This window comes from Camelus dromedarius, chromosome 25 (assembly GCF_036321535.1).
Source record: "Camelus dromedarius isolate mCamDro1 chromosome 25, mCamDro1.pat, whole genome shotgun sequence".
NCBI classification, from domain to species: Eukaryota; Metazoa; Chordata; class Mammalia; order Artiodactyla; family Camelidae; genus Camelus; species Camelus dromedarius.
This window is the reverse complement of record NC_087460.1, coordinates 8,952,089-8,966,251: the sequence shown is the minus strand read 5'-3', so window position 1 is coordinate 8,966,251 and position 14,163 is coordinate 8,952,089. Positions and strand designations below refer to the sequence as shown.

General features: G+C 33.6%; 1 protein-coding gene across 2 annotated transcripts in view; it reads right to left on the bottom strand.

Annotated features, from left to right (window-relative positions):
• The window catches only part of ATF7IP (activating transcription factor 7 interacting protein), a 95,139-nt gene extending 82,796 nt beyond the window's left edge, over positions 1–12,343 (bottom strand). For both annotated transcript variants that reach the window (XM_010988881.3, XM_064479061.1), the window contains exon 1: positions 12,209–12,343. The gene's annotated coding sequence lies outside the window, so the exon portion shown is untranslated. The remainder of the gene's footprint in view (positions 1–12,208) is intronic.
• Positions 12,344–14,163: the final 1,820 nt, after the last annotated feature.

Genomic DNA, 14,163 nt, shown 5'->3' with positions numbered 1-14,163 from the left:
TAAGATACCTTAGATGCCCTCACCACATTCCACTGAATACCTGCTCTCCCCAATCCTAGCAAAGATCTGAGAACAATATCCACAGTTAAAAATGAGAGCAGCATACCAAAAAGGGAGGGACTATTGCTCACTGAAGAAAACTTTCTCCATTAATCTCCCAGAATGCTGGTAATCAGATCCTTACTCTCCATGAAAATGGAAGACTACTCTCTAAGGATATTTAACAAGAACAAGACACAAGGCCTTAAGGTCTTGGGAGCTCTCCAAAAATAGCCCACACAGATCAGCCTAGAATGAAGTTCAAAACTGATAAATTTAGATATTCTAAACAACTTTTTAATCTTCCACAACCTATAATACAGTCAGGCAACTAAGAAAAGTCTAACATGGAAGACAGAGACAAAAAAAACCCCAAACAAACCCACAATAAAACAACAAAACACAAGCAAAATACTATGCAGGGAGAAAACTTCAAGAATATATTAACATCCACAGATATTAAAAGATGCTGTATTCATGTGTCATGAACAGAATATTACAGTCTGGGAATATGAAACAGAAATTAACAACATGATAGAAAAAAAGTGAAAAATTCAATAGAAGGACCTGATGATAAAGAATCTACCTGAACAAAAAGAAAAAGTTGTAAATAGGAGAGAAAACAAAATCTGAGTATCCATCAAAAAATTCACAATGGAATGACAGAATGTCAGAAAATATCACCAATGAAATCATGTAAGAGAAACTTCCAGGACTCAAAGGCAAGAGTTGTCAAACTGAAAGGACCTGATGAATGCCAGCAAACAATGATAAACAGATCCATGTTAAGGAATTAAAGTAAAATTTCACAACACTTGAAAACTAGTAACAGATTCTACATGCTTCCATTGAGGAAAAAAAAAATCAAAAATAAGAATGGCTTCAGATTTCTCAGTAGTAATAGAAGATGATAATGGAAAAGTGCCTTCAAAATTCTAAAAACAAAACAAAACAAAAAATGATTTCCAACCTAGCCTTCTATACCTAGCCAAACTATCAATTAAGCATAAAAATACAGAATAATTTTCAGACACACATGGTCTCAAAAAACATACTTCCCATATACTCTTTCTCAAAAGCTACCAGAGAATGTGGTCCCCTCCACCTAATGACAGAGTAAGTCAACAAAAAGACACAGCACAAGGAAAACAAAGGTCCTAAATAGAAGAGGGGTGAGAGAAATCCCTACGGTGGTGAATAAAATTCTAAGGATGAAAATGGTGTACCAGATGTAGAGAGCAAGTAGGCCAGACTGGAACAATGAGAATCGTGAAACAAAAAGAGTCAAGATCCTTGCTGCCACTGTACCTGAGGGAAAAAAATATGTGTCTTCTAAATAAACATCAAAAGACACTTAGTAAAGGACCGTATGTCAACTATTACTATTACAGGGATGAGACTCATGGATACTGCCATCCTGGTATAAAGTTACCTTCATGGATCAACATCTGTCATAACTGTATCAAGAGAATGGGTCACGATTTCCATAATTCTGTTAGTTCAGTGCAGACAACTTTTTGTAAGTAGATTACTTAACTATAGATTAGTAGAATAAGAAATATCTAGGACTAAATAAAATTACTTAATTGTGGTTATATTTTATTTTTAATGGTCACCTAAGAAAAGTACTTTATTCTTATATCTTTAACCCTCAATTTAAGATATACTTTGCATAAACAATAATTTAAATATCTTGATCCAATACCATCAGCATTCCAGGGGAATAAAATATCCTATGAAAGATCTTAATATATAGATTATAAGTTAGTAAACCACTAGAATACTTTAAGAACAATTCTATGGGAAAGTACTGAATTTACTGGTTGGCCTTGTTTAAAAACTACTTAGAATAAATAAATCTTGTATTAAGTATCATAACTGCATCTATCTACTTTTTATGAACTAGCTGACATAGTTTCAATAAGAATTTGTTTTCCTTCCTTCCAGGATAAAATTGGGTAAATGTAATTTGTAACCATGACCACAGAGAAATGTGACATTTTAAAACAAATCTCTCTTAATTAAATATGACAGGGAACAAGGACTGCATCTCAAATGTAGAAATGATGCCTATTAAGTCTTCATAGGAAATCAGTATAGTATCTCTTTTACAACTTATAGATTCCCAGCTTTAAGAGGAGTAAAGAATATCACTTCCAGACACACAAGGAACACTGACAAATGTGGGAATTTTAAGAGAACCGTGATACCCTACAGTTTTAAGTACTATGAGTGAAAAGTCATTGAGATAAATTTGATGGCTATTGGTTCCTAATCTTGTAATTAAGCAAATTAGTAAATTATTATACTTATTATTATACTTATTATTATTATTATACTTATTATTATTATTATACTTATTATTATTATTATTATTATTATTATTATATCCAGACAGAAGTTAACTCTTACCTCATGTCAACTGGATATATAGTTTTGTTAAGTAGACAAAGGGAAGCCTTTCTATATTTAGCAATACCTCATTAGATAAATAAAGTAAAACATCAAAATAAAATAAAGAATGAGAAAATTATTAAACAAACTTATGCAGTCAAATCTGTGCCTTAGAAGGCAGAAACTTGGCCACAAGAAAGGGGTATGGAAGAAAACTGACACTTTGTTTTGTCTCAATTTTGAGTGAGCATGTCCATCAAGTTCCATAGCTGAAGGGTAAATAAGGGGTAACAGATCACATTGCAGCCCAACATTAAAAAAAGAAAACAGGATAAATCTACATGAATCTAGTCCCCATAATAAATTATTTCATCTCTAACTTTGGCAATAATGACAGTCTGAAGAAATATGACAAACCTTGAAGATAAATAATTAATGTGAGAAAATGGCTGCTTTTTCACCATGACAAGCCTGAGTGAATTTAGTAATCTCGAAGGGCTTTTAGTCTTTAAACACTCTGGTGTTTTTGTTTTTGTTTCTTAATTTAATGACTCAGTCATAAAGTTGGACTCTCTCATGGACCTTCGCAAGTAAACTACTTTCCTAAATGCATATTTTCTCTACCAGTGAGTGGTACTATCAAACCTACTTTTCTAAATTACTTTTTAGATGCACTTAAATTCTAGTTTCCATAATCAAGAATACTATCATTTTCTATATATCACCATGCACTGCAGGGCTCCCTATAGATGCACAAAGCTGCTTCTTAGTAAACATTCATGCCTTACTAATAGATTTATCAACTGATTGAAGCCAGAGACAAAAAATGTGTCAGGAACAAATGCTAAGCATTTTATATAACTAATCTCATTTAATCCTCAAAATAACCCTACCAGGCAGGCAGTATCAACCTTTTATATGTAAGAAGTGCTGCTGGAAGACACTAGTTGGCCAGGTTCCAGTACATAATAACTATACTCTCCACTTCATTATATTACTAACTGGTTTTAGGAAAATTCTTTGCCTTTTCTTTTATTCTTTCTGTTTTCCTCTTTCTTAATTTGCTTGTGTGTTTCTATCTTTCAGCTTTTATTATCACTTAAAATAAGTCTGATGGGGAAAGAGAATTACACGAACAACACAAAATAATTGTCATTCCATCTTGTCATCCAATCCTTATTAATCTGCATACATATATCCTTCAGAGTTATATTTTAGGAACTTATTAATAGGTAAACAATGGTGTTTTCTTAATTTTCTTCTATTTCTTACTGAGACTGAAGAATTTTTTCCAAAAGTTGTTTCACTGTTTATAATTTTCCATATGTAAAGTGCCTGTCAAATCTTTCGACAATTTATCCAGTGGGTGCTTGGTTAAGTAAATCTCACCGTTAATTATGCAAAAAAAAAAAGTTCTGACATCTGAGGATTATCATGAGTTAAATGAAAGGCGCTAGAACATCTTACTCCCCTATCCCGTTTTTTTTTTTTTTGCACCTCCACCTAAAACAAAGGAGTTCTATTCTTTCAATAAGCAAATATTTTTTGACTATTAAGTTAGGCATTGTGGAAAGCATCTTTATACTTTTAACATGGTCTTACTGTACCTAACTAGAGGGATTTGTCTTTATAAAATGTGACATTTGTCAGGTACAACAATAAGATAAAATTTCTAATTGCAGGAATCTTATAAAATACCACACAGAAGACTATAAACACAAAAGTTGAAAAGAATAAATCCTTTAAAAGAGATACAAAGTAAAGCGAAGTAAAAAGAGAAATTTGAGAACTTACAGTTGAGGATAAAAATATCCTTTATTAGGCACATTATGTAGGTAGGCACATGGCAGCAAAGACTCTATTTACAAAAATCAAGGATTTATATCAGAGAATGTTCTCCTAAACATACTACCTTTTTTCCCACCCATCTCTGAGATTTTAATACCTTTTTTATTCCCTTTACCAAGAATATCTTTCTAATTCATCCTTTAAAATTCAACTCCTCTATGGTTTCCTTGATCTTCCCCCAATACAGTCCCACTTCCTGTGCCTTACACAAATATCCATTGTTTCACTTAGCATCTACAGAGAGCTATTTTTAATTATTTACTTATTAATCAGGTAAGTTTTACCTGAATGCAAAGAATTTATGACCATAATTTTTTTACCTGTGTATATTACAAGGCCCTCAAAAATCACATTTGCCATCTGACAAAGTATAATTTATACATATAGTTATAAATAAAGAAAAATAGACTCTGGATAAGATAATGTAAACATAAAATCAACTTTGAGACTAAAAAGAGCAGTTCAAACAATTGTCACTCAGAGTTTACCTACAGTCCTTCATCCTTTTTAAAGTAAGTTAACTGGCAAGATTCAAAAATACTACACTTGGTTCTTCCAAAACTAATCATGATTTAATATGTTTTCAAAGGCAAGTAGAAAAGGAAAGAATTCTACCTAGCAAGGTAAATATTTATCATTAGAACCTCAGTTATCAATCATGACCATAAAGCTCTCAAAATTCTATTTCAAAGGAAGATACACAATTATGACTGGATCTAACTCTTAAAACAGAAAATCAATTTTCAATATCAAATTATGAATTAATTAGACCATGTCTCCAGCTTCCTTTTGTAGCAGAAAATGCTAGCTGTTCTCTAACGTCCATTTCTCTTCTTTTATAAAATTTCTAATTGTAGCTGAGCATGTTTGTCCAGCTAGATAACACATTTCCCAACATTCCCTTTCCAGCGCAGTACATTCCAGTGACTAAATTCTCATCCATAAAACATGAGTCAAAGTGATATGTGCCACTTCCAGATGATGCTCCCAAAGAATCGGCACTCCCATTGTTCCTTCTCCCTTGCCCCTGGCTGGTGAAAGCAGCCATGTTCAACCGAGAAACCATCTTCAGCATATGAAAACCAAATATTAAGCCGAAGTCACTTATAAACCTGAAGAGTTTCCCTCTATATTAATATAAAAGGAAAATAAACACTTGTTATCATTAACAGTAACAGAATTTCTCAGAGCAGTTTAGCCTTTACTGTAATCCAAACAGCTCCTGACATGTACCAACTAAAGGAAATAAAAGGAGTTTAAAAACAGTCTACTTTGCATTCTTTTCCCCATTTCTTCCTTTTCTTAGGATATTTAATCTAATAAAGGTAACAGAGCATGTACACTCCTAAGCTGGAAAGTCTTAGTTAAAAATGAGCTGAAGCAGTCAAGTCATCCATTATTGTTTCACCAATCTCTTTTTCTTTTGCTTCTGGCCCTCAAAACAGCAGAATCTCTTCCTACTTTCTAACTTCTACACATTATCTTTGAGAATTACTGACTGAAAGAGAGATCCTTTTACAGGTCTGGAAGTTCTGACAATCACTATTGTGATATACAATTCAAATTTCTTATTAGAATATAAAAATGTCATACATATAATTCTTGGGTACCTACCAAGACAATAGTTTCCCAAAGTAAAACAGGACTATACAAACAACAAAGAAAGGGGGAAAAGGATTATGTACTTAGACATAATGACACCACTGTCTCACATCATCCTACAAGGGGCTCTCTCTTCCAAACTAAAAGGTATATAGTTGTTATTCCTAGTTATTAGATACAAAATAACACAAAGCTTTTTTTTTTATAGTATTCTAAACAATTTTTAAAAATTACAGACATGAATAAGTGCATATTTCTGATGGAAAGTTAATAGGTCATCTTCATTTCCCCGACATTCATGTTACATAGGTCCAATTATAAAGAGTCTCAGGAAGGCACTGCCAACTGTACCCTTAGGTCTGCCACATTTTCTGGAAGGTTACCAAGGAGATGCCTGAGTCATTCTCTTAAAGACTCAAAAACCCAAAGATCAAAATTCAAAACTGAAATTTTTGTATAAGTAAGCACTAGTGCCCTGGTCTTCTCACTCTGCAAAACTTAAAAAACTGAAAACACTACCCATCACTCATACTGTCTCTAACACAAAATGGATTACACCATGCAACTTGAAGCATATATAACAAAGTTTAATTTTGTGGAATTTACTTTTCTGTTTTGGAAAAAAACTAAAATGACAGGGGGAAAAAATAAAGCACTGATTTACTCTGTAGACTGTAGGACAATCTGAGAAAGAACACTGAGGAGTAATTTTTAGTCTTGGGCTCTCCAAAGAACATAACAAGGTCAAAAGGGCAAGAATTTTAAAAGAGAAACTCTACTAATAGATAAGGAATTTCTAGGTACTCTTTGAAACTGAGATGGACAATGCTCTCCAGAGCTACTCGATATTTTTATAAACCACTGTTAAAACATCACCGAATTTTTATCTATAACATACCCCACAACTGTTAGGAATTCAGAAGCAAGAACTTTATTCTCAAACCTCCTTCTACATGCAACTCCCTTTAAAACCTGGTTTGCCAATGTATGAATTTTCCATATACCTCAAAACTTAAAAACAAAAATTATAATAGAAACCTTTCTGAACCAAATCATACACCTCTTTGCCTTCTTAAACAAATAAAACCTACTTAAATATTCTCTACAATTCAGAATCATTAATAAGATCATCAATTACCATAATGAACATGCTATAAATACTGAGTTGACTCTAGGAATGATTCTCAAACCAAATAACCCCAAAACTAAGTTTTTAAATTCTTCTTCTAACACTTGAAATTTGACCCCTCTTCAACTATCGAGATGCTAGCCATCATTTCTTGCCCCAATCATACGTATTTTTCTAGTAGCATTTCTCCTGTCCCAATATGCTACTTCTTATCTATTATAATCTGCAAAAACAAGTATTGATATGTCAGAACTAGAAAAAGTTCTCAGGTAAGGGCAAAATTCATGTACAAAAAAATAAAATATGCAAACTTTTATAAGTGGATTCACTCAAAAAAGATCCAAAGATGAAAAAATTTCTGAAAATGGAAGAAATGGAAAAGGAAGACAATGCTAAAGAAAAGCCAATAATATCTTAACATTCGATTTCTATTTCTTAGATTTATTTTTATAAAGCCAATAATATTTAACCATTTGATTTCTATCTTTGCTTCCTTGATTTCTTCTTTACATGCCTCCACCAATTTTCAAGTTTAACTAGTTCAATACCAATATTTTGGCAATAACCTGACATTCTTTCTTGAACCTATTATGAAAATGATTTTTTAAAAAGCAGAATTACAACTGAAATACAATACTAATAACCAAGATTATACTTTTCATTGCAATCAGCACAAAGAATAGATTTAATAGAAAATGAGTTTACACTAATAATTGGGAAAAACATCCTTATGAGAAAAATATTTAATGTTACCAAAGAAACTAAACCCCAAAATTTTTACCTTTATTAGATAGTATTTATTAGGCTCCATCCTGACCAGAAAATGATTTGAATAACTTTTCAAAATTCCTCCACTAAAAAAAAAGTCTATGTTAAAAAAAGTAAAACAATTTTGGTTTCAAATATTATAGAATACGTTATCTTGGCAACCTATTTTTCTCACTTCCAACTTCATACATGCTCTGTTTTCATGTCATTATGTCCCAAAGCAGATCAAAAATGGAAATGTAGACCTAGATCCTCTACCATAACATCCCTATTAACATTATGTCAGTATTGGGAAACTAGTAAAATAACACCTTAAGAAAATGTAACTGGTACCACAATTTTTCCCACAGTTCCTAAAAACAGTACATTTTTGTGGGAGCTACAAGAAACGCATCATATTCATGAATAAAAAAAACCTAACAGTATAAAGATGTAAACTCATTCTAATTTAGGTTTTTTGGGAGGTGGGGGGTAATTATGTTTACTTACTTATTTTCATTTTTAATGGAGGTACTGGGGATTGAACCCAGGATCTCATGCATGCTAAGCACTGCACTCTACCACTGAGCTATACCCTACCCCCTAACTTAGGTTTAATGAAATTCTAAACAAAACTTCAAATAGTTGACATTTTAAAAATATTGCCAAATATATTGCAAAAGCAGAGAAAACTAGTTTAGAAAATTGTGAAAAGGAATTCTATGTATTGCCCCTCTATATGTTTATATAGTCTATAACACTATAGCAAATAAAACTGCAGGACTTCTATATAAGTAATGCCCAGTTACAGTGGTCATTAACATGCTTTTAGACTTTATATTACATATTCCTGTGAGAAGCTGATGAAAACTGTAACCCTCTGGCCAGAAAAACATCCACATATGCACACTCACATAAAACTGTGTTAATCAAGGAATCCACCGAACCTTTAAAGCCTATCTATAAAACCCCCAAAGGCCAATGGGCCTCAAGTTAAACATCCTTAGAAAATGAAACAGAACTGATAGCTCAAACTGATGATCAAAAGAAGCAACTCAAAGCAGTAAGAAATGGATCATCAACATAAAATTCTAAGGAAGTTACACATTTGGAAAAGACAGAAACTAGCAATCCATCTTTACACAATATCAAAATAAACTCCATAGAGATTAAAAGGTCCTTTTAAAGGGAATTAAACCATTAGAAAAAATAAACAAAACAGATGAACATTTAGTTCATCTTACAACAGGTAATTCTTTTTTTTTTAATGCAGAGAAGTCCTAGGAGAAATCACAAATGAAAAAGCAGTGCATTTGACTACATAAAAATGTAACAATTCTGAATATATAAAACCAAAAGCAATTTTTAAAAAATTTAACCAAATAAACCTGTAAAAATATGAAAAGGAAAAGGCTAATATCCATATAGCTGTTAGAAAGAAAAACATTAACATTCACCACAGAAAAACACACAAAATAACCTCAAACAGCAAAGTCACAAAAAATAAGAAAGTTGCATGTATATTAAAAAGTTCAACTTCACTAGTTATCAGAAAACAGAAGTTAATGAGCTATTTCTCGACCATCAAATTGATGGTAGTATGGAAAGTGCTTTTTTTAAAAAACTGAGTTCTTACCAATTTTGTAAATTACTTTAAAAGCCCTTTGAAACAGTAATTTTGAAGAAATATTATGAAATGCAGATCATAACTCATGTACAAGGATATTCACTGTAGCATAATTTGTAATAGAGAAATGGGCAACAAAAATGGTCAATAAAAAAGAAAGGTTTAGTAAGTCTCAGTACATTCTTAATAAGATAACAATATTATGCAGCCATTCAAAATGTATTTCAAGAATATTTGATAATTTGGGATATTTTCAGAAAATAAGTATTACATAATCATTAAGAAACATATTTCGAAAGAATAATAAAATGGATAAATATCCACAATATAATACTAAGTTAAAGGGGCAGGAATAAAATTATGATCCAAACAATAAACCAATTGATCAATCAATAAATAGAAAAAAAATCACAAAAATCACCAAATCATGTAGTGTGTTTATTTCTAATTAGTTTTCAACATTTTACAAATGTACTGTAATGAATAACTAAAAAAAAAGTTTAAAATATATATATATCATATTCAAATCACAATTTAAAGAAAAAAGAAATTTTAATGACTTTTGTCTAATCTTTGAAATAATGAATTATTCAAACCTTTTTCCCTAAACCAAATTTTATGTTTAAAATTTACAATCTAAAGATTTTAAATGACCTCCAGTAACTCAATATTCATTCCATAACCTAGTATTAATATTTATATATGCTACATGTGTCAAAATTTTGTGATATCGTAACTACTAAACTAAAATTCCAAAACACGTTTGTTATTGAGAGTACCAATGAACAAACAGTAGATGTTCAGACAATTCATTAATGTTAGTTTTACGTTTACAGAACTATACTTGCTTTTCTAACAAATGTGGCAGCAAAATTGTCCTACCAATACATATTTACATAGTACATTATATTCTTCAGTTTTTGCAAGTGCCTCTGATGATCTGCAACATTAACCTAAAGGGCAATCATTTGTACATGCAAATAAAAACATACGCTTAAATATATAAACCAAAATATTTCACTTTTCTGGAAGTGCAGTTCAAAGTGCCCTATACCCTATGGTCAAATTTCTTTTCTTAACCTAAATATGTATGTGTATACATATACACACATGCACACACAGATACAGAAAATGCAACATATTTCCAACTCTAAAACACCTGTAATAATGTCTAGAGGGTGGAGGTGCGGGGTAACCACCCAGAATCATAAAGGGAAAAGATTACACAACTGCCCTCTAAATAGATTTCTGTGTAGAAGATTTCAGAGGTCCAGAAATTATATCAACAACAAATTCTCTGTTGAGAAAAAAAGAATTGTTTCTATCACTGCATTCTATTTCCTATGTGATGTCATTTTTTAAAAAATCCACCAACCAAAAATATTTCCTTCAATTTCACCTACTTAATACTTAACGGTACTTGCAAGCAATAAAATCTCTAAACCAGTCAAAATTATAAAGCCACAGCCACTTCTCCACTTGACAGGTGACTGACTTAAACCTAGAGCTAAATAACCAACCAAGAAAACAACTGTTGTATATACAAACCACAGATGAAGTTTATGACAACCAATCACAAGTTTTCAGCCCAGATGCACAATGGCAGAATTATAACAAATTGCATAAAATGTCTCCTAGAGGTCTGTTTATATAAGATTTAAATAAAGTGACTATCATTTTAAACTAAAATTATCAGTAGCATACTTACAACTACCTTTAAAAAAAAAAAACTAAAACCAGGAACACACAATTTAAAAAATAGAACACAACTGTATCTTAATACACATGCATATATGGCAGTTTTTTAATCAACTGATTCTTTTATTGATGGTTGACGATTTCCTCATAAAGCCCTCAGTGTAATTATGAGTTCTTTGTATAATTCTTCATCAGAAAAATTCACCAAGTTTGTGTTATATTTTACATCTCATTACAAAATGCTAAGAAAATTAGTTAAAAAGTCAAAGTAATGAAAATAATCTAACTGAAGCAGTAATAGACATGTGATGAAAGACAGAAAAAAACGTAAAACTCAGATGCAAGTAAGATCAGAGGTACACACTGATTAAAATTAAAACTCACTGAGAATCAATTATTTTAAAAAATAATAAAAAGCCAAGGAGACGGAGATTTCTTCTCAAACAACATTATATAGGTTCTTCCACTGCTCCCTCCCCCTCAATATTTCCAAAACTCAAATTGTTTTCACTTTGAAAACATTCCATAACAGAACTGGTAAAAATAGGGTTAAAAATGTATTTGCAAACATGCAGTTCAAATAAATGCACTTCCCGTGAGAACACCACTAGGTGCTGATCTTTATCTCCCTAAATATAAACTTGAATCCAGCAATACCCTAAAAGTGAAATTAAAATCGAGAACCACAAGTGGACAATCATTTTTACAGAAAATTAAGTCGACAGCTTCTCAGGGAATACAGGAAAAGAGTCTGAGGTCGCTACAGGTATACAACATAAAAGAAACATTTTCCTTGAAAAATGTGGGAATTTTAGGGTAACAAAATGAAACCCCTCAAGAATGAGTAAAATTAAATCTAGAACCCGAATGGCGTCCAACAAGAACATTAGATCTTGAAAATGAATATTGCGCTTGCGCAGCCACCGCCCCGCCAGCTGCACAACTGCAGCTAGAGCCCGACCCCGCAAGATCACGTGCTCCCATGCAGCGCCCGCCCGCAGCTCCGCAACCGCGCAGGCGCAAACACAACTCCCGCAGCCGCCATAATGCAGTCTTGACTCCTCAGAAATACAATAGTAATTTAAGAAAATGTGGTTATAACAGCCCCTGGGACTCACATATACCTTTTGGGGCGGGAGATGAAGGAGGGGGAACCAAGTTCCTTCCTACAGCGCCGTCCCGCGCAGCCGTCCCCGCCGCTGCCGCCTCACTCGCGCGCTTCAGCCGCCGCGCCGCCGCCGCCGCCGCTGCCGCCGCCGCCGCCGCCTCCGCAGATTCAAAAACAAACCCGCTTCTCCCTTGCACGCGCCGGGGCCGTTATGCAAATTACTGTAGGCGGGACTCGGTGGTCGTACTATTGGCCACGCCCACCGCGCTTTCAACCAATAGGTTCACGGACTGGCCGGTCCCCATGCAAATCTTCTGGTTTTTTATTTGAATGAGAAAAATTGGCCCCGCCTCCTGCCGTGGAAAAGAGAAGGAAGTCTGAGGTGGTGGCGCTGCGCCTCTCAGTTGCGGCGCGAGGTGTGCTTTCTGAGTGGAGCTTTGCTCAGCCAGTGAGTAGCACTTTGTGAGCGCCCTCTATGAGCCTCAGGAAAGAAGGAAGGAAGGAAATAGGTGGGTGAAAGTTAAAAAGCTGAGGGAAAGATTTTCGAAAAAGGCTGGAGCGTGTTGATTTGCTTATCATTTGTATTAAAAACTCACAAAATATACTTTAAATTGCGTTAAGTCATGAGGGGAGGGCGCAAACACATCTTGTCCCTTCAGTCGCTCTGCGCCGGAGCAAGCTCTTCCAGTCATACCCTTTCTTCGGAATTCGTATTCCTGCTGTTCAGTTTTATATTGGGAGCCAACCCCTAATGCAGTGCACAGGGTGTGGTGAAGACGCTGCCGCTCTGTTTGGTGGGAGACCCGGGTTCCCCGTCCGAGTACTCCTGCTTACTAGCCTGGTCCTTGGAATAAGTGTGTTACTCAGTTTTCTCATCTCTAAAATGGTGACAGTGCCTGTCTTTCAAGTCGGTTCCGAGGGCTAAATGATAGGACACAAGTAAATGTGTTTTGCAAAGCAAAAGCGGCTTGACAAATAGATGATGAGGTTTGGTTGTTATTGTTTTTAAATATAATTTTTCCCTTAAATTAATCTATTCATTCAATATTTATTTAGCAATTCCTGTGCTCCAGACCTATACTAGGTGCCTGTCCTCAAGAAATCTATCCTACAGTGGCGGACACAGGACAGAAACAGGAAATGTTTGTAAGTAAAAAGAAATTAGCGCAGGGTGGTTAATACTTATTTTTATAATTTGGTTCTTTCAATTTAGTTAAAATACTGTGCGGTTTTTAGAGGATCACCTAATCCAGGCTTGGAGAATGAGTAATACCTTCCTAAAGAGTTCATCTCTATCTTAAGAAGTGATTTCTTGCCTAAAAACTGGACTTCATTGTGAGAGCAATGACGAATCACTTAAAAGGTTTTAAGTTTGGAAATTACACAATTAGATTTGCATTGCTTAATTGCTAAGCTTTATAAATTCCTTAGCATAGAGCATAGTACGTGGGTCCTCAATAAACTACAGATAGAGGCTCTATTATAACAAATAATGTATTATAATTTATTTAGTACATAGTGCTTAATATAAAATAGATGCTCAGTAAGTTATAAATAATATTAATACTGAAAGTTCCATTCTGTAATAAGAGAAATAGGTTTGGAATAATACAGTAATAGATAGAGTTTATTAAGTTTGGCTTCTGTAAGCAAATAAAAAGGAATTATTTTTATAATAGTTCACTCTCAAACATCTTGGCTAATGGCAAAGGGAAAATTATTCATCATTAACTCACCAACTGATCAGGTTCCTTAGATATGCTCATACTCTAGACTTGCCTCCCTAAAACTCCAATTAGACAGTTTTATTATATTTGAATCTCCCCAAATGTCCTCAACCACACATTTCCAGTCTCATTCTACCTCCTGATTGAGCTAACCATTCAAAGTTTCATTCAACAAGTACAGTCTTTGTTATTTACTCACACACTATTCTAAGCACTAGAGATGCCCAGAGGAAATGACATTGCC